This window comes from Zalophus californianus, chromosome X (genome assembly GCF_009762305.2).
Source record: "Zalophus californianus isolate mZalCal1 chromosome X, mZalCal1.pri.v2, whole genome shotgun sequence".
In the NCBI taxonomy this organism is placed as follows: Eukaryota; Metazoa; Chordata; class Mammalia; order Carnivora; family Otariidae; genus Zalophus; species Zalophus californianus.
In genome coordinates this window covers 10,771,621-10,799,081 of record NC_045612.1, presented here as the reverse complement: position 1 = coordinate 10,799,081, position 27,461 = coordinate 10,771,621, and the positions used below count along the sequence as shown (strand labels likewise).

The window sequence follows — 27,461 nt, the reverse complement described above, 5'->3', positions numbered from 1 at the left end:
TTTATTTCTTATATATTTTGTAGCTCAGTGGGTGGTTTTATATGACTCTGTGCCTCAGGTCAAAGTCATGTGGAGCTGGTGTAACCCTTAGGGATTTTAAAGATCACCTGCTGGAATTAGCTAGAAGTTCTCACCTCACTTTCCATGTTTTATCCCTCTCAACTTTGAAGTCATCCTACTATTTCCTCGTCATTTGACTCTGTGGTCATCCCAGGAAGTAGAAAGGTGTAATGGAGTAGAAACCTTCAGTAAGTTCTGAATCAAGAGCCTTGAGCTCAGGGAAGAGCAACAGTGAAACATGAAAGCAACCACAATTGATTTTTTAGTAATAACTCGTTCTTATATTTTCTCCAAGACCAAGGAGATTGTAGGATGCATCAAACTTCGTTTATATTAGATTTATCAAATTTTATTTAAAATGAATGGAAGCAGTTAACCACTGGCAAGTAATGTATGGAGAATTATTTACATCCTTTAGATAACTTACTGGAATCCTATGTTTTACTTTACTGAACCTGATTCACAGCAATTTTTTCAGTACCTATTATGTGCCAAACGCTAAGAATACAAAAATGAGCTTCTACGCTGGTAGGTTTCATAAAACTAAAGACAGAACTATAATACTGGTCAGATGTGACTAAGTGCAGTGAGAGATATAGTGTGTTATGGGAGCCCCTGGAGATGAATTTGGGAGCAAGAAACGATGGAAGGTATCATATCACAGATTGGAAGATGGCTTGTGGATAAATACGTATGTCCTGTCATCTCTGTCGCTTCATTACTTAGAAGTCTTATGTAATGAAAAAAATAACGAGGGAAGTGGCAAGATATGGCTTTCTTATTTACTCTAGTACGGTCTGAGAAGAATGGACAGGCCTGTTTCCTAGAAAGAAAGCTTCCAAAAAAGATGCTTACTGCCATCTTGATTCCCACCAAGGGGTCATGCCTGCTGATGGGTGTAGTTTTTAAGGCAACATCTATAAGAAGACAGCTGTATGAAAGTCCAAAGGAACTTTCACTCTTCTTTAAAATTCCCTGTGAACCTAGAGGTAGGTTAGATATATTTTTGGAACGTGCCACAGGCAGCCAGGCAGGTTGGGGATTTCATGCCAGCCCATCTCTGTTCTGAAATAATGAAAGAAGCTCCAAGAAATTGTACCTGTCAAATCTGTCAGGGACTAAAAGCAAGAGGAGATCATTTTGACAGTTTTCAGCAGCCATTGTGCTGATCACCCATGTTACTACCGCGCTGTGTTCCTGGGGAAGTGATGGGTGAGCAGTGAATTATGTGTTTCAGAATTAACTCAAAAAGATCTCTCAAATGTATTTGTTGCATTTCGACAAGTTTGGAAAAGCTGACTTTATATCCTAGTAAAGCTTGTATTGGGAGAGAGGGGGAGGGGAGAGAAGGAGACTTAATACATATTGGGGGGCGCCTGGGTGGCTCAGATGGTTAAGCATCTGCCTTCGGCTCAGGTCATGGTCCCAGGGTCCTGGGATCGAGCCCCTCATCGGGCTCCCTGCTCAGCGGGAAGCCTGCTTCTCCCTCTCCCACTCCCCCTGCTTGTGTTCCCTCTCTCGCTGTGTATCTCTCTGTCAAATAAATAAATAAAATATTTAAAAAAAATACATATTGGATATGTATAGAGCAGACAATATGATCACATTCTGGTCTTGTTTCTCAGTTCTAGTTTTCTTGCTGTGGATTTAATGTGCAAATGGAAATGAGCTTCCTGACACCCACGTGCAGTTGGGAGGCATTGCATTTCCCTCATTTCCAACTTCACTGCAGGGAAAACAAACAAATAACATGAATCAAATACCATTGGCCAAAAAACAAGCATCTGCGTCCAGATGAGAAAGGGAGGATTGGCAATAAAAGAAGACATTGGCTATGTTTCAAAATAAGTTTATTTTAGGGAATTTACTGGATTATCCTGAGTGTCAAATCATACATTTATTAGTCAGAAAGTTGTCTGAGTGTTATCTAATCCAGCTCTTTGTTTTGTGATAGGTTGACTCATTATCCTCTTCCAAAGATTTTTATCTGATCTAGGGTCTAAATTTTAAAGGCAGATTATCTGAGTGTATTATGATAAGAGTTTAATCTTGAACTAAGGATTGAAATATAGCAGATTTGAGATTTCAGGACTCCCTCTTACTCTCGGTTTTACTTTCTATGGTTTCAGTTTCCATGGTCAGTGGCCCTCTGGAATCAGATGATCCTTCTTCTGATGCAACATCAGACGGTCGACAGTAGCCTGACGCTGTCATGATGCCTATGTCATTCACCTCACTGCATCTCATCCTGTGGGCATTTTATCCTCTCCCATTGTCACAGGAAGAAGGGTGAGTACAGTACAGTAACATATTTTGAGAGAGAGAGACCACATTCACATAGTTATTATTACAGTATAATTGTTCTAGTCTATCATTAGTTATTATTGTTAATCTTTTCCTGTGCCTAATTTATAATTTTTAAAAAAGATTTTATTTATTCATTTGAAAGAAAGAGAGAGCATGAGCGGGGGGCAGTGTGGCAGAGGGAGATAGACAAGCAGACACCCTGGTGAGTGAGGAGCCCAACGTGGGGCTCAATGCAGGGCTTGATCCCAGGATCCCGAGGTTACAACCAGAGCCAAAGTCAGATGCTCAACCTACTGGGCCACTCAGGTGCCCCAGCCTATATATAAATTAAACTTTATCATAGGTATGTATGTATAGGAAAAAACATAGTCTGTAAAGGATTCAGTACTACCTGTGGATTCAGGCATCCACGGGGTCGTGGAACATATTCCCCATGGAACCATTAGTTTCTTGAATGGAGTGTCAGAGAAAAATGTTAGACTTAAATCAGAAAACTTGGAATGAGTTTAATATTCTATTCTTCCACTTGTTAGCTATGTATCTCTGGACAAGTCACTTAAACTCCCTGAATTCCAGTTTTCTCATTTCCAAAATAGGGAAATAACAGCTAGACTGTGTGTGTTGCAGGGTTGTTTGCAGGAGTGTCAAAGGAGATCATATATTAAATAATTTTGGAATCTTTAAAGAGCTGTAACAAATGTGAAGCATTGTTAAAGGCAGTAATAATGATTTTTGTTGTGGTAAAATATACATAACTTAAAATTTACCATCTTAACTGTTTTGACAGTATAGTAGCATTAAGTACACTCACCTGATCTTGAAACCATAATCCCTATCTCCAGAACTTTTTCATCTCAAGCTGAAGCTCTGTACCCATTAAACAGTAACTTCCCATTACCCACAGCCCCCCTGCACCAGCCCCTGATAACCACTATTCTACCTTCTGTTGCAAATAATTTGACAACTTGAGATACTTCATATAAATGGAATCATACAGTATTTGTCTTTTTGTGTCTGGTTTATTTCACTTAGCATAAAGGTTTCAAGTTTCATCCGTGTTGTAGCGTCCATCAGAATTTCCTTCCTTTTTAAGACTGAATAATCCCATTTTATTTGTATACTACATTGTCTTTATCCATTCCTCTGTCTGATGGACGTTTGGGTTGTTTTGGCTCGTCTTTTGAATATTGTGAATAATGGTATGAACACGGGCATAGAGATATCTATTTGAGTCCCTGCTTTCAGTTCTTTTGGGTATACGCCTAGAAATAGAATTTCTGAAATCGTATGGTAATTCTACGTTTAATTTTTTGAGGAATTGTCAATGATTTATATTTTTATCACCCCAAAAGTGTGCATATAGTAAGATCTCATGGTGAAAAAATATTCATCTTCCTCTTTCCTTTCTTCCTTTCTTCCTTCCTTCTTTCCACAGTGAACCCCTACACCATCCAGACCCTGTACTAGGTATGGAGGATACAGTAGTAAATCAGACCTATTCTCTGTCCTCCCTGATCAGTTATTAATAGAAATTTAATATTAGAATTTGATTTTCAATATTCACATATTATATTTTACATGTTCTTTGGTTGAGGGAGCTTTTACAATTATATTGCTTAAGTTCTCTAAAATATTTTTTAAACTTTAGGTAGCATCCAGTTAACTGTGAAATAAATTTAGTGGCTCACAAGAAACACATTTTTAGTATAATGTAATAAAATACAATAGGAAGTTTCAGAAAAGCATTTCAAATTAAGGGTATTATTTCATGATATTTTTATTTTGGCATACACACACAATTTTTAAATAGCAATTCAAAACTATTTCTTGCTGTGAAAAAAAAAATCACAAAAAAGTTTGATAACCATGCATAAAAGAAGATTCCTTTTTTTCAATGAAGAGGCTAGGACTAAAAGGGTAAACTTTTGCTTCTCCCCCATTTGCCTTGCTTTTTTTTAAGTTCTGCTAGAATTTACCAAAAGCAACTTTCCCATATTTCAGTTCCTTTTGAATGAAATATTCCAATATTGTAGTTTAAAAAATAAGAGAAATGAAGTTGTTTTGATGTTTTTTAGTTAAGAACTTCATAAACATAAAGGAAAACATTTCTTTTTCATTTCCTTTTTAAATTTTTATTTAAAAATAATTAATTGATTAGAAAGAGCCAAGATGTCCATCGACAGATGAATGGATAAGGAAGAAGTGGTATATATATATACAGAGGAATATTATGCAGCCATCAAAAGGAATGAAATCTTGCCATTTGCAACGACGTGGATAGAACTGGAGGGTATTATGCTGAGCGAAATAAGTCAATCACAGAAAGACATGTATCATATGACCTCACTGATATGAGGAATTCTTAATCTCAGGAAACTGAGGGTTGCTGGAGTGGTGGGGGGTGGGAGGGATGGGGTGGCTGAGTGATAGACATTGGGGAGGGTATGTGCTATGGTGAGCGCTGTGAATTGTGCAAGACAGTTGAATCACAGACCTGTACCTCTGAAACAAATAATACATTATATGTTAAAGAAAAAAGAAGTAGATAGCAGGAGGGGAAGAATGAAGGGGGGGAATCGGAAGGGGAGACAAATCATGAGACTATGGACTCTGAGAAACAAACTGAGGGTTCTAGAGGGGAGCGGGGTGGGGGGATGGGTTAGCCTGGTGATGAGTATTAAAGAGGGCACATATTGCATGGAGCACTGGGTGATATATGCAAACAATGAATCATGGAACACTACATCAAAAACTAATGATGTAATATATGGTGATTAATATAACATAAAAAAAAGAATAAACATGAAATTCTGTAAAGCAAAAAAATAAAAATAAATAATTGATATATAGTGTATTATTAGTTTCAGAGGTAGAGTTTAGTGATTCATCAGATGCATATAACACCCAGTGCTCATTACATCATGTGCCTTCCTTAGTGCCCATCACTCAGTTACCCCATCCCCCCACCCACTCGCCTCCAGCAACCTTCAGTTTGTTTCCTAGAGTTAGGAGTCTCTTACAGTATGTCTCCCTCTCTGATTTCATCTTATTATATAAGGAAAAACATTTTTATATACATAACCATTGCAAAAAATAATTTTCAGAGAAAAATTAATATTGCCCTTTCTCAATTAAGAATAAATATAGACTTTTTTTTAAGTAGGAGAATTTTGATGTAATATGTGAATGTCAGTTCCTCAGAACATTCCTGCTTCTGTCTTACATGCTATGTCAATGCTCTACCTTGCTTTTGCTTGGTTTGTTTTGGCTTTTGAGGTAGTTTAACTTGAGCAGGAAATATCTACCTTAAACTTTGAACATCTAACTTGAACATGAGGCATTTAACTTGAACATAAGACATGTAAGTCAGTTCCACATGTTTGTCTTTTAAATTGAGACATATGTCTAATTAAGCAAATTTTCTTAATCAAACAGTGTTAAAAATATATAATATGACGTAGTCATGAATGCTTTTCACCAAATACATCCAAGACTCTGTCTTCTGGCCACACAGTATGATTAAACTTGTAGTTGAGTGGGGTCTCATGAGATCTGTTCAGTAAGTTGAGATCTGTTGTAAGTAGAAATAATGTATGATCACTCCCAGCAGGAGGATTTAATTGTCAAAACAACATCCTCCAGAAGACTATTACCAAAGGTAAAGTAACCAAGGACATTTGAGATGATGGCGGTTCTGTGTGGGTCCTTGAGTACCAATGATGATCAGGCCCCCTGCCAACTGGAGTTTACATACAGCAAAAGCAAGAGTAACCTTCTATTGTTTTAAGCTGTTGAAATTTTGTGACTATTGTAATCAGCACAACCACACATATCTTGTCTGACACACATGATGTTCAGTGATGTTCACTCACAACTTCTGAACTGGTTGGTGGTTGACATATAGGTTTGCTTGAGCTAGAACTGTAAAGATCCAAGATTTTGACCACATTTGACCAATTCGGTCAAGAAAATGAACTGATTGAAAATGACTGATTAATTGTATACACACTTAACAAAAATCATGGAAATACTTGTTGCATATTGAAGGGAAGGAGAAAGTTTTCTCTACTAATTATTTTCTCTACTAATTATTTTTCTCTACTAATTATTCTCTACTAGCTAGACTAATAAGTAAATTTACGTGAGATCGATTAGCAGAAGAAAAAAAACCAGTTTTTTATGTGCACATGGAGGCCCAATTATGAAATTGAGACCTAAAGAAATGACCAATGCACAAACAGTTTTTGTATTTTCTAGACAAAGAAACAATAAATCTGTGAGCACTTGACAGGACAAAGAAAACTTGGGAAACTTCAAGTAGCAAGGAATTCTAAACAGAATTTGAGCTGAGACAGTACATTAATAAAATGTAACAGCCTTCTGGGCTCTGAATTTCCCCTCTGGTGATATGGATGTCCTTGTTCCTTCCTCCTGGTACAGGAAGGGTATCTTTCACATGGGAGATTTATTATCTGCTTTCAGGGGGACAGAGGAGGGTCTGAGTGTCCTGGTGCAAGCTGTCTCTCAAGTAACTTTTATTTAAAATAATCAATATGCCATTGTGGCACGTTTTGGGGAAGCCTACACTTGACGCCTATAGTATATTGTTTCTAGTTCGTGAAGACTCCTGTTTCATATTCAAAACAAAGATATTTCTTTGGCTTGACTATTAATAGTCTTTATAATCTCATAACTTTCATAGTAATCTCATATATTATATGAGATGCAAATAGTATCAGATGAAAGGTTTGGATATTTGACTTGCAAATAGTATCAGATGAAAGGTTTGGATATTTGAGTTGCAAATGATATCAGATGAAAGGTTTGGATATTCGAAAGACTTAAATTTATGTAGTAACTACAGAAAACTCAAGCCATATTTCTAGGGAAAGTAGGACCAACACAACCACAAAATATGTTAAATGGCAAAAATAAAGGTGAAAATATACCTAAGTCGTTTATAAGAATCTGACACTAAAATGGTAATAGAATTCTCATTCCTTTAAGTCCTAAAACATCCAAGTTGTAAAATATAAGAAATGTAAAGTCTTAGTAAAGATTGTTTATGATTCCACAGGAACATTTATGGCAGTGATGTGTGACACCACCAAAGGCAATCAAATATCAAATAAAATTGGGGGAATATTAGATTAACAGAATGTCAGGATATAAATGTGCTTATTCAGCAGATCCCCAGAATTCCACAAAAACAAATCCATAAAAAAATGCAAAATGATATCTATACAACCCAATACTATTATAGAAATAGAAGGTTAACAGTAAATGTTTAAAGATAAAGCACCACCTCTTGATGTTCTTAAAACATGAAGAAATATGATAAAAAATACTTTGGTATTATAATGTCTTTAAAAATGTAAGCTATGGGTCCAGTGTTCTTAATATGTGCTACACATCTTGATGGCTGTCTGTCATTTTCCTTCTTCTCTTTATGATATATAGGCCCCTGCTCAGCTCCCTATTACATAGGCTAGATACCACAGTGGAGCCCAATGCCTTGTAAACTGAATATGAGTCATGTTTAAAAGGCTAAAGGGTAAATTCCCCTTCTGATTTTGCAAAGTGAATTTGATAATGTGACTTCTAAGGCCGCTATTTCCAACCATGTTAGTCATGACAGTAATTATATTCATAAATAGAATAATTATGTACTTTATTCATTAACTTGACTAGTTAGTCTTATATTTATTTTATGAAATCATCTGGCATTGATATTAAAGCCATTTTGATGAGTAATGACATGCACTGTGTCACTATTGGAAAGATGAGTAATATTTAAATAGCTCTAAGAAATGTAAGTCTGGGCACATTTATGATCATCTTATATATTTTACTGAGAAAATAAATTTTAGATAGGGAACCTTAAGAAATGAAAAGATATATACAAATCTAAGATGGCTATTATCACCATTATCACCTATGTAAGTCAATATTTTATGTTTATTTCTCTAAAAAATATCCTATCCCTCTACTTATACATAGGTGTACAGTGTTTCTATGAAAAGATAGAATTAAAGATTCCTAAATTTGGAAGTAAGCTTAGAGATCTAATACAAGGGCTCTTAAGCCACTGACCATGGAAGGGCTTCATGCAGTCAACCCAGACATTTCAGGAAACAATTTAATCTGCTTCCTTATGCAGGAAAAGCAACTATTTGGGATCTGATTTGAAAACAGATTTCCCATTGTGTTGCATACCTAAAATGAATATAATGTTATATGTCAATAATAGCTCAATAAAATAAAAGAAAATAGATCTCCCAGTGAGTGGAAACATGGATATCTGTCATATGCAACATAATTAAGTAACTCTCCTGGCTTATACTATACCATCATTTCATTCCTAATGTCTAATCAGGCTTCATTATGAAGCAGTACCTCTCATTTAATCCTTACCATAATCTATTAAGTAAACATGATAAAAATATGTTTTGATAATAATGCTTTTATGAAATCCATTTGTAATTTGTTCATGGTCACAAACTAGGTAGATTTTACATGTTTAAACATTTTTCTGTATGCTGAATGTGTGGAATAAAATGTAATATAACCAGAATTATTTGGGACTCCTTCTTTCAACCACAATGCCATAAGAGATACTAGATTTACCCTCCTGCCTAAAACAATTTTTTAAAAAGTGACAAGATATATGAAACAATGGTTTTTAAGGCATTGAGCATCAGGAAGTAGAGGAGAGTGATCCCTGAGAAATGGGTAACAAATGAGGTATCCAAGTAAGTTCCCTAGCCTCTGTCTTACTGTCTTGAGATATTTTCCAGGTTGTGATGCAAATAGGGGAACCCAGGTGCCAGACAAAGACTGACAGATACCCTGAGCATCTGAAGAGATAAAGGCAGAATTCTCAAGACAGAGAATTAGAGAGAAAAAAAAAAAAAACTGAACTTATTGATAGCCATGTTAAATGAAAATAGTACAAATGTCCTAACTTAAAAGGTAGAGATTATCATGTTGGACTTTTAAAAAAAAGCCTAGCTGGAGTGATCAGGAAACAAAAATAGCAAAGACAGACTCTGGGATCATGACCTGAGCCGAAGGCAGTCGCTTAACCAGCTGAGCCACCCAGGTGCCCCTGGGTTTTTTTTTTTTACCATTCTCAAAGAATGAAGAGTTATCATTTTGAACTCAGGCATTCACAGAACTCTTTTTAAAAAATTTAATTGTGCTGTATGGAAGGAACGGTCAAATAGGTAATCTTCACTCCTTAGCCTGGTGCAAGACTTATGTATGTGCAATTCCTGTTTCCTGGAGTACCTGTCTCTTTTTATTCTCTTTGCCTGACACTTGTGAATACATCATGCTTATCGAAAAGAGATAAAAAATAAATTTCATAAGCATGGTATAACACAGAAATTTTGCCTCCATATACTGTATTATGTAAATCTAAAATTTATTATGATGACTAATTTCAGAATGACATAGTATCCCTACAGATAATTTTTGGCATATTCATTCCATCCACCTTACTAAAATTCCAGAGTGTCTACACATATGAACATATATTTGAGAATGTGTATTTAAAGGAGCAACTACAACATTCCTGAACTGTGGTTTCATGAATCTTCAGATATAAGGCTGATTGTTGATTAATATAAATAATGCCCTCTGACTTGAATTCATGTGTCAGACGATGAATGAAAGAGTGACAACATCAGACCTTAGAGGTCATGTCAGCCTTCCCAGAAATCATGCCTTTTCCGGGAGAGACCACCTGAAGAAATAGTTTTCCTCAGTTACCAAGAGAATAATTTACAGTATATCCAGGAGCTCAGAGATTTCTTCGAAAACCTTCAGGTCCATGGCCTTTGACTATGTTAGAGGTCCCTTCCCTGCCGTGGTCCTGCCCTGGGCCGGACAAACCTCTGTACTTTGGGAATACACGGTGCTGGTCGACAGGTTAGTAAGGATGTCTGAGCTCCAGTATTGGAATTATTTTTCCTCCTCATCCTAGAACCTTGAGTGAGTCCTTTACAAGTCCTTGCTTTCATTTCCTCGTGACAGGAAACTGAGGTTGAAATTAGTGTTATATAAGAGACCTCTGAGTGGCAAGGTATATCTACATCTGCTATTTACTAAGTGACGAAATAAAGGTAGTAACATTCTGAGGTGCACCCATAACTGAGACCTCAGTGAAAGTTTTCCTTAAATCTTAGTTATATTTAAGGTTCAGATTGGACTACAGAGGCAACAGAGTGAAGTAGCTATGTGTCTAGACTCTACATTCAGGCTACCTGAATTCAAATCTCCGTTTCACCACTTCCTAGCTATGTAACTTTGCAAAAGGTATTTTATCTTTTCTGGTTGTTTCCTTATCCATCCAACATGCTGTGAATAGTAGTCACTTCATAGGGTTTTTGTGAGGTGTATACGTGTTTAGGTGTGTGTGTGTTTCTGTATGTATGTATATATGTTATGGTAATGTCACCTATTATTATTTCCGTGTGCAGAAGACAGAATTAAAGGACAGAGCTTATAGCCCTAACTCTAATATTTGATACCAGAAAGGCCTTAGGTATGTTCTTTCCCTTTTCAGCTCTGTGTATTTTCATCTGGAGGGTTGAACCAGAGGGAGTCTAACTTTATTTTCTCAGTTTGGTTATATTGTCTATTAGACATAAAATTTGTCATTAGTTCAAATTACTATATAATATTTCATATACTAAACTATTTTAAAAAAAACCCCAAACTCCATTTTGCACTATATTTTTTTCACCAAAAAGATAAATCATAGGAAAACGTTTTTTGTGGAAAATCCTTTCTGCTCTGTGGTTTAACATTGGAGAAGATGCCTGTGTCTGCTGAGATAGGAGTTACCAAAGATCACAGAGTCCGATTGACCTCGTTTTCACTAAACATTGCAATGGATTCATAAAGTAAATTTTCGGCTCCTGGCCCTCCACTGTCCCTGTATGACGGCTTTCTGGAGGCTCGCCTTAAATTTCATGAACATATTTCAACTCAGTATTTCTGTCAGTCATTTTTAAAACCACCAGTGGAAATGAAGCTGTTTTTTCCCTTGAGTTTACATCATTTTCTTAATTCCATCTTCAATTTATCTGTGAGAACCACAGTCCCAGTGAAGGAAAAGAAACTAGAATGGGCTATATAGTGGCTCAAAAGGCCTCTGCCAGTCTTACTATCTTGAGGGTCTCTGTTCTTTGTGATTTAAAAGACTCTTTGGGGCTCATATTACATATCAAGCAAACCAGTGGAGGAAAGTGACAGGGCAAGTTTTACATCAATGTAAAAAAATAACTTTGCTGCCAACAGAGTTATTTACCAGCTTATTTGGTTCTCTTATGAAGTATACTTTTGAATAGAGAAGTAATGAGATGGAACCAGAAATTACTCTTTCAAGAGGAAACCTTGCTGTTAGGTAACTAAGACTGTATATATACTCACTGTGGCTAGCAAAATCAGTATTCAGAGCATAGACTTTGGTAAAAGAGATGTGGGTTCAAATTCTAGATTCACATATTGCTAGAGTAGAGCTATATGGTTTTGGGTAAGGCTTAATAATCTCTCTGGGCCTCACCTACCTCTATAACATGGTGATTATAATGAAGAGCTATCTCATAAAGTTCTTGTGAAAATTAGGTGAGGCAATTATGATTACTACATGATACTTAGTAAGATGAAAGAGTTATTTTTGCTTTTTTATGTTTAGTTTTGGTGTATAAAGAAGATTCACAAAAAGTGATGTTACAGTATCTCTGTCTCTCTCTCTCTCTCTTTTTTTTTTTTTGGACAAATACTGAAACACTTAGGCATAAACTATGAGGGCCTTTCTATTCCTCAAGTCATTGGTCTTTGGTAAAAGTAGCAGAAGGCTCTAAATGATGTCCAATGTTCAACAATTCCTCCTAAAAAGTGTATAGCCTAGCCCAGGTTCTGACAAACTGGGGTGAGTTATCGCAGCTTGTCTTAAAACTCATTACTGTTTCTGTGAAAATAACAACTTATAACTGGTGATCTTTCAAAAGCTGCTCTAAATTGAGACTTCTTAAAGTTTGAATAAGTGTCCTGAATTATTTTCATGTCAATAACTCTCACAACTTAAGCCACAGATTTGCGGGTCATTAAATCAAACTCATTAAGCTTTGGAAAAGGAAAAGTGTTGAAAGCATTTGCATTTTGAGGAAGAAAAGATCATAACTTACTATATGGTATTTAACATGTATTTACTAAAATGAGTCCAGAAAAATCTTTTGTTCGTAACGGCATAACTTAGTCCATCACCACATAAATCATATTTTAGAAGACAATGAAATTAAGATTCTTTTTATTGGCCAAATCAATGATGATGATCATGAAAATCATGATAGTGGTGATGATAATGACAGCAGTGGTCTTTCAAAGAATAACCAAGGGCTTTTCCATGATTTTCAGTTACGGTGCCTGGACCTTTTATCTCTGGGTTTTCTGTATTTAATGTCCCTGTTATTTTGAAGTGTATAATAACCTGGCAAGTGTCCTATAAGTATTTCCCAATGGAGAAATCTGAGGTGATTTTTCAGTAAGTGTAGTATAGCACATTATTTGGAGTCTGACAGAACTTAGTTACAATACTGGCCCTGTCACTGTTTTGATGCGTGTCCTTGGTCAAATTATTTAATCTTTCTGAACTATAATTTCCTTATCTATAAATGGTGATAAAAATAATCTAGTAGGGTGTTGTGAAGATTAAAGGAAATGATATGCATAAAGTAATTAGTAATTAAATAAAGTAATTAAATGATTTCTGGCACATTGTAAGTGTTTAATAAATATTTAGTTTCCTTTCCTTCATTATTTTATATTTCTTCCCCTAAACCTGGAGACAGAATAGTGTACACAAAAAAAAAAAAAAAGGCTCTGGAACCACAACGCATAGGTTCAAATCTTATTTTTCCAATTACTGGAATTTACCAGTCCTGTGACCTTGGGCAAGTTATATTAATATTTTGGGCTGTAGTTTATTCAGCTGTAAAATAGAGAAGAATACAAAGATTTTGTGAGAAGGAACTGTGATAATGCATGTAAGAAACTTGAAGCAGTGCCTAGAGCATAGCAGGTGGTCAGTAAATTATATGTTTATTAGTTTTATCATTCACTCAGGTTTGCAGTGAAAGAAACACATATATCTTTTTGAATGTGAAATTAGAGACCAATTAATAGTGAATATGTTGAGTGGTGCATTTCACTGAAGACAATAATTGTGTTATCTAAACATCAATTAGTATTCTTCAAAGATTTCTTAAAAAATCATTTACACATTTGTTCAAAATAATAACAACGTGTCAGATGACTATAGTTTATGGATAAGTGAAATGAATGATGGCGATGTTATAAAGGACAAGAGGAAAGAATCTAGAATATTCTAAGATGCCTGTACTACCTATGAAGCAATATAGTATTGTTTGAAAATGGGCTAAGACTAGGTGTAAATGTATATTTCAAACTCTAGGAAAATGATAAAAAAAATTAAAACAAGAAGTAAGATTGATATTCTAAGAAGGAAGAAAAATGGAATCATATAAAATGCTCAATTAAAACTAGAGAAGGGAGAAAAATAGGGAAAGACCAAAAAAAAGAAAAAGAAACAAAGAACAATGGCAACAAATAGAAAACAATTACTAGTATGATAGATATCAATCCAACCATATTAGTAATCATGTTAAATGTAAGGTCATACATTTACATACACCAATTAAAAGACAGAGACCACCAGAGTTGATCAAAACCAAAACCCAACTATATGTTGTCTACAAGAAACTCACTTTATATGTAAAAATACAGCTACATTAAAAGTAAAGAGATGGAGAGTTATACCAAAACCAAGAGAAAGCAGGAGTAACTATATTAATTTGAGACAAGTCAGACTTCATAACAAGGAAAAATATCACAAGTAAAGAGGGGCATTAACATAATGATAAAAGTGTCAATTCTCTAAGAAGTCAACATAACATAATGAAGACATAACTCTATGACATCAAAACCCTTAACATGTATGCATCTAACATAACAGAGAATCAAAACATTTGTACCAAAATCTAACAGAACTTCAAGGACAAATAGACATATCCACTATCACACTCAGAGATTTCAACACTACTGTATCATTAACATATTCGGCAGGTAGAAAATCAGCAAGGATATAGTTGAACTGAACTGGATCTAATGGACATTTATAGGATTCTTCATCCAACAATAGCAGAATACACATTCTTCTTAAGTTCACATGGAACATTCACAATGATAAACAAAATTTTGACTGTAAAAAAAATACCTTAAATTTGAAAGAATGTAAATCACACAAAGCATGTTCTCAGATCAGAAATGAATTAAAATTACACAAAAAAGTTAAAACTATAGAAATGGTAAAAAAAAAAAAAAATCATTGGTTGCCAGGATTTCTGAGGGAGGGAGCAACGGAGAGCTTAGTTAGAGCACAGGGCATTTTTAGGGTGGTGAAATTATTCTCAATGACCCTGTAATGGTGGATGTATGACATTATGCATTTGTCAAAACTCATGAAATGTACAACACAAACAGTGAAAACTAATGTAAACTATGGATTTTAATTAACAGTAACATATCAATATTGGTTAGTCAACTGGAACAAACGTAGGGCACTACTAGAAAAGGGTCATGGGGGAAACTGCTGCCAAGAGGACCCCCCTGCCGTACTCTCTCTTCAAGCTTTCTCTAAACTCAGCACTGCTCTAAAATATAAGGTCTACTAATAAAAATAATCACTTACACACAGTATAATTCCTTTAGAAATGATTGACTGAGAGATATCAGCGGGAATTTAATGGAAATCAGGCATGATTATTATTCATCACCTTTCTAGGCCAGGAAAGATTTTCTCTAGTGCTTTGCCACAATCCCAGTGATGTTTGAATAGAAGTGGCTAGACCTTTCATTTTAATACATGTTTATATAGCATTTATTGCTTTAACCCTTAAGGACTAAAGAAAAACGCTAACGAAATATACAACCAAGCCAAACAAAGGTAGTGTTGTGATTTGGGAGGACATAAGGAGCATGAGTAAAGAAATGGGCAGGAGTCTGACCATGGCATGTAAACAAAAGTAAGGATACCAGCTTTGTCAAAGATTATACACGCACACGCATGCACATACACAGAAAAGTCCAAATATTATTTTATCTCCTGACATTTGAAATTTTTTCAATACCTACAAAATTATATATATATGTGTGTTCATGTATAATTTTTTTCTTTAATCCATGAAGCATTTTGCAAAAATAAGGAACTTTCATGCCAATATCAGAGTGAAAGCAGAAACCTAGTAAGAAAAGCAGAAACCCAAAGAACTACAGCCACATAAAATATATACATCAGCTTCATGAAGATATAATTCATATACCAGATAATTCATGAATTTAAAGTATACAATTCAATGGTTTCTAACATACCCACTTCTTTTCTACAACATGGGACTGTAGAAAAGATTTTCTTGTTAATGAATGGAGTTGGCCAGCACCCATATTTGCAAACTGGTAATCTCAAGATATGAACTTGCCTTAAGGAATTCCTGGACTAGTATCGCTGCCAGGTACCTGACAGATGCAAACACAAATCTTCCCTGGAGCAAGGTACTTCTACCCTGGACCTCAAGGACTTTATTACTTTTCTTTTGCTGCTTTAACAAATTACTGCAAACTCAGTGGCCTAAAAGACAGATTTATCTTAAAGTTCTAAATATTAGATGAGAGTAGAAGAATCTATAGATTAGAGTCTATATAGCAGAAGTCCAACCCTGTGTCTCCCTAAGTCAAAAGTCATTGATTTGCCTTTTCTAGGTGCTAGAGGGTACCTATGTTTCTCGGTCCACACAACTTTGAAGTCCCCAATGTTGCATCTCCTTGACAATTCTTTTTCACACTCTCATTTCCCTCTCAATATTTTTTTCTGCTTCCCTCTTCCATTTTTAGGGACCCTTGTGGTTACAGTGGGCCTACCTGATTCAGAGTAATATCTCTATTTTAAATTCAGCTGATTAGCAACTTTAATTCCATTTTTAATCTTAGCTTCCCAGTGCCATGTAACCTAACATATTCACAGGCTCCAAAGATTAAGACATGGACTTATTTGTGGATGGGCATTTTTTTGCTTGTAACATTCTCCATAGTAACAATTTTTTCGGTACCAATAAGCATTACATACACAGTCAAGAATAACCTCACATCTAAGGAGCCACAAACGAGAAGAAACATAAATAAACATAGGTAGTAGAAATGGAGTAAAAAAAAACTTCATATGTTGGAGTGATCAGAGATGATAAAACAACTGATTATTACAAGATATAACTTGTAAGTATGAAATTGGAAATAGGAAACCATAAACAGAGTTCTAGCAAATTTACCATAAAAACAGACTTCAAGAAATGAAATATACAATAAATTTAAAACAGTGTATATTTCTTCTTTTAATAAAAGCAGATCAGGTCATTGAGACCAGCAATAATGCTGGGGACAACCAGAGGGTCTGGACAACATTTTTATAAGATAGCTTTAAGGGATTGCAGAACTAATAGGACAGTGAGGAATATACGGGGTCAATATTCAGGAGAAGATACAAACCCAGAGTGGAGATCATAAGACTTAAGGTGTTTTCCATCCAAGAGCATCTACCTACTCTGGAAGGTGCTACTGAGAGGCTAAAAAGCCTGGCATTCAAGGCCATCAGAGTGTGATCTGAAAACTTAAGCTTATTTACCTTTACTCTCATATACAGTGCCAAGTGCTCATGGGAAAACTGTTAAACTGAATGGTGGTTATACTTTGTGCCTCAGGTTTAACCTGTTATTAGTTTTGCATCCAAGCATATTAACTATATAACTATACTAAACTAAGTATATAACTATACTAAAACTCTCTTGAAATAAGAAGCAGGTAATGTTAAGATGAGTTTCATCGTATGACTGCAAGGAAGATGATCCATTCAACTTCCAACATTCTGATAACGGTTGTGATCTAGATCCTTGTTATTAAAATTGCAACACAGAATTCACCAAATCATCAGCCATTTTATGCAAATTGTATGAGCTGTTGTCTCTATGTGTCCTCTTGTCTACTAAGGCCATCATGTTTAGAAGCTATATGTAGTCATTTCCTCTAATTAGGATCTATTCATCATCTGCTTCAGTGAAGGGCAGGTCATAATGATCAGAGGAGTTCAGAAGCTTGAGGAGTTTATGGACAGCCAAGCTCAAGTGTGAGTGAAATTAAAAAAAAAAAAACAAAGAAAAACTCTATTTGATTAGGATTCTGATTCACTGTTGATGAAATTTTGATTATTGCTGTTTGTTTTATAAAACTAAATAATACTATATGGGAAAACATTTTGGTTGAATGTTTTCACAGTATTTGCTTGAACATGACTAATATCTTGATATGATTGAGAAAACTGTATTTTCAACAACACATTTTAATTTAACCTAATTCTGATACTAATTATTATAATAGATAAATGGACTAAAAGATAATTTAACATTATATTACCAAATTGAGAAGAAAAATAGTATAAGGGATTTTCTTCCCCTCTTGTTTCCAGCATTAATCAAATTTCAATTAGAAAATCTTCAATAACTCCTAAACTTGGTTGATTATTAATTTTTTTGATTATTTATGAGCAGTAGCATAGTAGATCATATTATCCAAAGGTGGTCTTTCTAGAACCAATACCTTTTATTTTTGAAAAGCAAAATGAAGAAAGTCTCAGTTAATATGAAGAAAGTCAGAACCTCTGGATAACTTTTGAAGACTATCCAACTGACCTGCATTCCTTCAGAAAAATCCAAATGCTTAATCCTTTTTCATATGGTTGATCTATTCTTCCCCTATACCCTGCAAGATCTCCTTCGTTTCTGTTTCCTCCTCATTCAATGTGTCAAATCCTGTACCAAATTCAGAACCTACAAAGCTAGTTATGTCATGGTCTCTGTTCTCATGGGGCTCACAAACTGGTAAGGTATTCAATCTTGGCTACACATTAAAATTATCTGGAGCATTTTTGTAAAGATCTCAATGTCAAGATCACACTCCAGAACAATTAAATCAGACTACTGAGGGAGGAGGTACCCAGGCATCAGTAATTTTTAAAGCATCCAGGTGCCTCCAGTCTATTGTTAAAGTTGAGTAACACTGACTACATCAATGATTCCCACATTTTAGAGATATGCCTGTATCAACTACAGGGCTGGTCAGAACATAGATTACTGGGTAATCTTTGGAATTTCTGATTCAGTGGGTCTGTGGTAGGCCCCAGAAATCCGTATTATTAACAACTACCAAAGGATAGATCAATGGTTCTCAATCCTAAATGAACATTACAATGACCTGATATGTTAAAAAACAAAACAACAGAAACAACAATAAAACACAGCAATGTCTATGCCCCACCCACAGAGATTTCGGCTTTATTGGTCTGAGATGGAGTCCCAGCATCAGTTTTTACAAGTTCCCTAGCTGATTTTCATGTACCTCTACGTTTCAGAACCAGTGTTTTTTGGAATCAAAAGATCTCAAGCCCTGAACATACTGAGAAAGAGGAGAGAGACATTTGTATACATAGAAAAAGATATAGGGGCACCTGGGTGGCTCAGTTGTTAAGCGTCTGCCTTTGGCTCAGGTCATGGTCCCAGGGTCCTGGGATTGAGCCCCGCATCGGGCTCCCTGCTCAGTAGGAAGCCTGCTTCTCCCTCTCCCACTCCCCCTGCTTGTATTCCCTCTCTCCCTGTCTCTCTCTCTCTCTGTCAAATAGATAAATAAAATCTTAAAAAAAAAAGAAAAGAAAAAGATGTAATAGAGTATAATGCGGGAAATGGTGCTGTGCACAAAGACAGTATTTAGAAAAATCTCCCCAAAGAAGGAGATACTTTAAATTAATCTTGATGAAGTTAGCCAGATGGATGGGTATTCTAGGTCCATTTGTCAGTTCACCAAAAACAATTTAGCCAGATAATCTCTGGTGTCCCTTTAGCTATCTTAAATTAAAATTTCATCTAAGGAGTTATTTTTGTTTTTATAATAGTTATTAATCTACTTCATATCATTGTATAGTTAGTTGCATAGATTTATATCCTGTGGAGTTCTTTTTTTTCCTAGTCATTTTAAAAAATTAAGTATATATATATATATATATATATATATATATATATACACATATATATGTAAAACAGCTGCCTAGGGCGCTTGGGTGGCTCAGTCATTAAGCGTCTGCCTTCAGCTCAGGTCATGGTCCCCAGGTGCTGGGATGGAGCCCCGCATCGGGCTCCCTGCTCAGTGGGGAGCCTGCTTCTCCCTCTCCCACTCCTGTTCCCACTCCCCCTGCTTGTGCTCTCTCTTTGTCAAATAAATAAATAAAATCTTAAAAAAAAAAAAGAAAAAGAAAATGGCTGCCCAAATGCATAGCTTTACTGCCCTTTTCTCTGGATTTTGATCAGATTATCTTTCCAGGAGCAGCTCCTAGATTGAGTCAGCAGGAGGCCTAGGTGATGCAAACAAGGCCTTGGTCTCTGCTGGGCCCAAATGCAGATGGGCTGTGGAAAACTTTGTTACTCTCCTTTACATGAATTTTTAGGAAATGGAAAAACTATAGTGATATAGGCAGACCTGTCATTTGCTATCTTGCCTGCCGCTCCCTTGGGGCAGACTCAATAAACTACTCTTTCATTAAAAAACAAAAACAGAAATGAAACTATAAACTATAGTGATATGAATTAGTTTGTTGGTTGCCTGGAGTCAAGGGTAGGGGTGGGGATTCATTGCGATGGTGCAGGAAGGAACTTTTGAGGATGAGGGACATATTCTAAAACTGGGTTGTTTTACTGGTGTAACCTGCATAGACTGTACAAAACTCATCTCACTGTAAATTTAAAAGGGTTCAATGATAACTGTTAGTAAGTTATGCCTCAGAAAGGTATAAAAATGATAATTTATAGAAACTGACAAGCTGATTTTTAAACTGATATGAATGCACAAATGTCCAGTAATAGTTAATGCAATCTTGAAGAAAAAAATCAAAAAAATCAAAAAACATTAATAAAAAGAAAAGAATAATAAAAAGAAAAACAAATAAAAATGGAAGGACTTACACTATCAGGTATCAAGTCCTCTTACAGTAATACTGTAATAATTAAGATAGGGTGCTGTTGGTTGGATAGGCAAATAGACTAATGGAATAGCATAAAGAATACAGAAACAGACTCACATATACAATCAACCAATTTATGAGGAAGGTGTCACTGCAGTATAATGGAGAAAGGATTATCTTTCAATAAGTACTACTGGGAATACTGGATACCCTTGCGGGGTGGGGGATATACACACACACATATACACACACATACACACACTCTTAATTTACATCATACACAATAGTTAGTTTTGATCAATTGCAGAACTAAACATGAAAAAGGCATAACTAATCTATGGCATTACAAGTCTGAGCAGTAGTTTTGCATGAGAGGAAAGCATCTGGGATGCTGAACAATTTATTGTTTTTATTTTTTCATCTAAGTTCTGGTTAAACAGATGTGTTCAATTTGTGAATGCTCATTTAGCAGTAGCATACTTAAAAGGTTGCATTTGTGTATGTCTTTAATCTTTAATAATAAAATAAGACAGGGGTGCCTGGGTGGCTTAGTTGGTTAAGCCTTCAACTCTTTGATCTCAGCTCAGGTCTTGATCTCAGGGTTGTGAGTTCAAGCCCCAGGTTAGGCTCCAAGCCTACTTATAAAGTATTAAGTAAATAAAATAAAATAAGACAAAAATACAGAGGTTAAAAACAAAGGGATGAATAAAATTAATAATAGACAAATATGAAAACTACCTTATCAAAGCATAATTTTAAGTTTGGTTACAATAAACAAATGAAAGCCACATCAAGCAATAATAAAATACATAGTTTACACGAAAGCTCTGGCAATCAAAATATGTATGTAGCAAATCACATAGAAGTAAAATAAAGCATGGGGCGCCTGGCTGGCTCAGTCAGAAGAACCTTGTGACTCTTGATCTCGGGCTCATGAGTTCAAGCCCCACATTGGGTTAGAGATTACTTAAATGAATAAATAGAAAAACCTTAAAAAAAAGTTAAATAAAGCAAAAAACATTACAAATGCCAGGATAACTTGAAAATAGTGCAGTTTTTACTTGAACATTGGAATATGGTTCTTCCTTAACCAAATAGATCAGATGAAAAATAAAGAATCACATGGGGTGGTTAATTAATATACATTAATAATATACATTACACATATGCATATTATGTATGATGTGTGTATATTTTAACGTATACATAATCACATAACTTGTTTCATATGAAAAAATAATATGTATTTGTGTATATCTATGAATATTTATAAAAAAATAATCATTTAGCAACAACAGAAACCTTAACAAAGATTTAAAAATCTTTTTAATGTCACATTCTCTGATGATAACCCAATAAAATTTGAAATAAATGAACAAAAAAATGTCAAGCTGAAAAATGTGCTTAATAATTAAGAAAACTTACTAAAACTGTCTTGGCTCAAAGAGGAAATCAGTACTGAATTTGTAAAATTTCTTGAAGGGAATGCGTTGTAGAACTTTTCATATTATGTGATCCATCTAAATCTATACTGACTGAAAAATAATCATTGTCATTTTTAAAGAAAATGAGATTAATGAAAGAGTACAAATTTAGGAGAAAACCTAAATATGTTTCTCATCCCTTTCAAAGTTTCTGTGTTGTCTTGTCTAAAGAAACACTCTCAAACCTAAGTCTCTCTTTAATATTTTTATATTTCTCCTGATTTTTAATCCTTATGTCCATTTGAATTTATTTTGTAAGGTACGAGGTAGGGATCCTCTCTCATTTTTATCTAAGGTGATATACAGTTGACATAATTATCATTTTAAATAAAAATAATTTCAGCCTACTGAATTGACATACAATTAAAATTTCAAATTAAATTCCCACTTAGCACTGGGATATTTCTGTACTTCACAGTTGAGAGGATTTGAGGGGTGCCTGGGTGGCTCAGCTGGTTAAGCAACTGCCTTCAGATCAGGTCATGATCCCAGGGTCCTGGGATGGAGCTCTGCATTGGGCTCCTTGCTCAGCAGGGAGCCTGCTTCTCCCTCTCCCTCTGCCTGCCTCTCTGCCTACTTGTGCTCACTCTCTCTGTCAAATAAATAAACAAAAAATCTTAAAAAAAAAAAAGAAAGAAAGGATTTGAAAAATGCTGGATTGGGGATTCCCACCATCACCCCTTTCAACTCACCTATTTGGACTCTGTAGAATACAGATGAATCTTGGAGAATGACAGTGGATTATCACAAGCTTAACAAGGTCTTGACTCTAATTACAACCATTATAACAGATCTGATTTCATTGCTTGAGCAAATTAACACATCCCCTGGTACTTGGTATGCAGCTATTGATCTGACAAATGCCTTTTTCTCCATTCTAGTCATTAAGAACCCCCAAAAGTGGTTTGCTAACAATACACCTTTACTGTCCTCCCTCAGGGACATATCAACTCTCCAGTGCTCTGTTATAATTTAATTTGTAGGAATTTTGATCACCTTTTTCTTCTACAGTACGTCACACTAGTCTGTTATATTGATGATATTATGCTGACTGGACCTAGTGAGCAAGAAACTACTCTAGATTTATTGTTAAGATTTCTGTATCAGAGAGTGGAAAATACATCCATTATAAGTTCAGACGCCTTTTATACCAGTGAAATTTCTAAGGGTCCATATTGAGGTATCTCTTCTAAGGTGAAGGAGAAGTTCTTGTGCTTGGCCTTTCCTACAACCAAAAAAGAGGCAAAAGTGGATTTTGGAGACAACCTGTTCCTCATTTGGATGTGTTAATCCAGCCCATTTACCAAGTGACCCAAAAAAGTTCTGAATAGGGCCTAGAACAAAAAGGGGGCTCTGCAACAGGTCCAAGCTTTTGGGCAAGTTACTCTGCCCCTTGGGCTATATGATCCAGCAGATCCAATGGTGCTTAAGTATCCGTGGCAGGTAAGGATGCTATTTGCAGCCTGTGGCAGGCCCCTAGAGGTAAATCTGCAGGTCCTTAGGATTTTGAGCAAAGCCTTACCATCCTCTGTAGAAAACTACTCCATTGTTGAGAAACAGTTCTTGGCCGACTATTGGGCCTTAGTAGAAATTGAATGCTTAACAATATACCACCATGTTACCATGCAACCTGAGCTACCCATCATGAACTGAGTGTTATCTGACGCACTAAGCCATAAAGTCAGGTATGAACAGTAGCACTCCAGCATCAAATGGAATTGGTATATATGTGACTGGGCTCAAGAAACCCCTGAAGGTACAAGTAAGTTGCACAAAGTGGCCCAAATGGCCATGGTCCCTACCCTTATTATACTACCTTCTCTCTCTTAGCCTACACCTATGGCCTCATGGGAAGTTTCCTACAATTGCTTGACAGAAGAAGGAAAGACTTGAGTCTGATTTCTAGATTCTGCATGATATGCTAGCAACATCTGAAAGTGGACAGGTACAACACTATAGCCCAGAAGTGGTGACAGGAAATTTACCCAGTGGGCAGCACTCTTTTCCTGAAAAGACAAATGCCCAGATGTATGATTTTATATGGATTCATGACCTGTGGCCAAGCGCTTGGCTGGATGGTCAGGAACTTGGAATGAACATGACTGAAAAAATTGGTGACAAGCAAATTTGGGGAAGAGGTATATGGATAGACGGCTCCAAATGGTGGGGTGGGGGAGTGATGTGAAGATATTTGTGTTCTATGTGAAAAACTCACCAAAGGGTGACCTCAGCAGGGGAGAATTTTAATAATCAAGTGAATAGGATGACCTGCTTTGTGGATACTAGTCAGTTTCTTTCCCCAGCCTTCCCTGTCATCATCCAATGGGCTCATGAACAAAATGGCTATATTTGTAGGGATGGAGGTTTTACATGAGCTCAGCAGCATGGACTTCCACTCACCACTGCAGAGTGCCCATTCTGCCAGCAAGAGACCAACACTGAGTCCCTGATATGCTATCATTCCCCAGGATGATCAGCCATCTACTGGTGGCAGGCTGATTGCATCAAACCGCTTCCATCATGGAAGAGGCAGCATTTTGTTCTCACTGGGAAGAGGCACTTAACGGTACATATGGATTTGCCTTCCAGGCTTGCAATGCTTCTGCCAAAACTACCTCATAGAATGTTTTATCCACTGTCATGGTATTCTACCCAGCATTGCCTCAGATCAAGGAACCTACTTAGTAGAAAATGAAGTGCAGCAATGGGCCCATGCTCATGGAATTCACTGGTCTTACCATGTTCCCCACCATTCTGAAGCAGTTGGCTTGATAAAATGATGGAATGGCCTTTCGAAGACTGGGTTACAGTACCAGTTAGGTGGCAATACCTTGCATGGCTGGGACAGGTTCTGCAGAAGCCTGTATATACTCTGAATCAACATCCAATATAAGATGCTGTTATTCCCATAGTTAGGATTCACTAAGGAATTAAGGAATTAAGGGGTGGAAATGGGAGTGGTACCACTATTATCTTTAGCGACCCGTTAGTAAACCCGTCCGCATCCTGTTCCCATGACCTATGGTCTACTGGCCTAGAGATCTTGGCTCCAAAGGGACGAATGCTCCCATAAGGAGTCACAACAATGATTTCATTGACTTGGAACTTGAGACTGCTGCCGGGCAACTTTGCACTCCCTGTGCCCTTGAATCAACAGGCAAAGAAGGGAGTTCCTGTGGTGGCTGGAATAACTGTTCTTGTTTCCCAAGAGGAAATTGGACGACAACTCACAATGGAGGCAAGGAAGGCCATGTCTGGAATACACGAGGTTCCTTAGGGCATCTCTTAGAATTACCATGCCCTGGGATTAGTCAATGGATAACTACAATCACGTAATCCTGGCAAAACTATTAATGGCAGAGACCTTCAGGAATAAAGATTTGAATCACCTCACGAGACAAAGATCCACAACCAGCTGAGGTGTTTGCTAAAGGCAAAGGCAATATGGAATGGGTAGTGGATGAAGGTAATTATAAATACTGGCTATGGCCAAATTCCCACTTACAGAAATGAGTAGTGTAATTGTCATGAGTATTCCCCCTTATTTTGTTACAAACGTTTATGTGTGTTTATATATCTATATATCAATATCTATCTATATGTCAAATCTTTCTTTTCTTTCCTCTCTTGTTTACTTTTAATGTAACATTAGATGTATTGACTTTATATTATAACACTTAAGCATTATTAATTTTACATCATAGTACCTAAGTTATGGGATATCAAGAAGAGTAAACATCACTCAAAAACTTCACATCTTCTTCTAGAGAAAGTGTAGGGCATTTTCAGTTGTACACAAGAAAGCTGTTCGGTGGAATTATGACCTTGTTAGTGTCTTTCAGGTTAGTATGGTTTAAGGAGATGTGTTTGGGTGCCCAGTTGACAAGGAATGGATTTGTGATGGTTAATTTTGTATTTAAAATTGATCGGGCCGTGGGGTGCCCAGATATGTGGTCAGAAATATCTTAGGTGTATCTGTGAGGGTGTTTTGGCATGAGATTAACTTTCAATTGGAAGGCTGAGTAAAGTAGATTGCCCTCCCTAATGTGGGTGGCCCTCATCCAATCAATTGAAAGCCTGAATAAAAGAAAAAGGCTCCCCCTTTCTCAAGTAAGGGGGAGCTCCTACAGCTAGTCTGCCTTCAGCTGGAACATTGGACTTTTGTCCCAGTCTTCAGACTCAAACTAAAACACCCCTTCTTGCATCTCCAGTCTGCTGGCTTTTAGAGGAGAACTTACTTACCAGCTCTCCGTGTGCTCAGGCTTTCAGATTCAGACTGAAACTACACCATCAGCTCTCCTGAGTCTCCAGCTGGCTGACTGCAGAACTTGGGACTTTTCAGCTTTCATAATTATGTGATCCAATTTCTTACAAGAAATCTTAATCTCTCTCTATAGATAGAGATATTTACATGCACACACATATAAAATAGATACACACATATGCATATAGATACATAATAGATACACACATATGCCTGTAGATGTATATATACACATAGTCCCCATTGGTTCTGCTTCTCTGGGGAACACTGACTGATACAATGAAAAAATAAAATAATTTATTAAATGGATAACATAAATCGTTGCAAAAATATGAGATATAGTCCAGCAGATACTCTCATAAAATATCTAAGTAAAATATAAAAAAACCTATTAAAAGAATAAAGATAAGTCACCAAAAAAATATGCCATCATCCTAAAATGTAAAATGCAAAATTCAGTTCCATTAAGATAGAAAACATGACAGAAATCCCTGCTGAGAATATTATAATTTGACATTATTTTGGAGATTCTAGAGGGAATGCAGTAATAGCTCAAATAAGAAAGGACTGTTATAAATATTGATAACTGAGAGATGAAATTCTCTCCTTGTCTCTTTCTCTTCTTTGTAATAGGATTCTATATCTAGAACTATCCACCCAACTAAAAGACTCTTTTTTAAGTGCCTAATTTAGATTTTTAAAAACCTACATTGTTCCATTTAGGGAAAATTATGCATATGTGTTCGTGCTTTAACAAATTATTCACTCCACAATGTTAAATGCTTATTTTTTCAGGGAGTTAAAATTTCAGGTAATTTTTTCTTTCTTAATTATATTTTTGGTGATATTTGGCTTTACTTATTAAGTGGTGTACATTGTTAATATAGTCATAAAAACAAAGGTATTCTCACTGGTGAGAAACAAGTCTTACATGATTATTAGGATAAAATATAGAATATAGTGATGTATAAAAAGTTAATTATATCACTAACCATTCTCATCCCACATGGCTGTGGTAACCAATGTTTTAAGAAAATCCTTTATAGTCATGTAAATATACATAAACAAACCCTTAGATATGTTTTTTTATCTGTTTAGTGTGTTTTATGAAGATCCTATACAAACTATCCCTCAATATTTTTTGGTTTACTATAACATGGTTATTCCTACATGTGTCAATATATTTAGCATTGACATGTTTTTTTTA

The 27,461-nt window shown here is 35.9% G+C and overlaps 1 pseudogene; it reads left to right on the top strand.

The window, feature by feature from the left end:
• Positions 1-24,883, top strand: part of LOC113930530 — a 136,805-nt pseudogene extending 111,922 nt beyond the window's left edge.
• Positions 24,884-27,461: the final 2,578 nt, after the last annotated feature.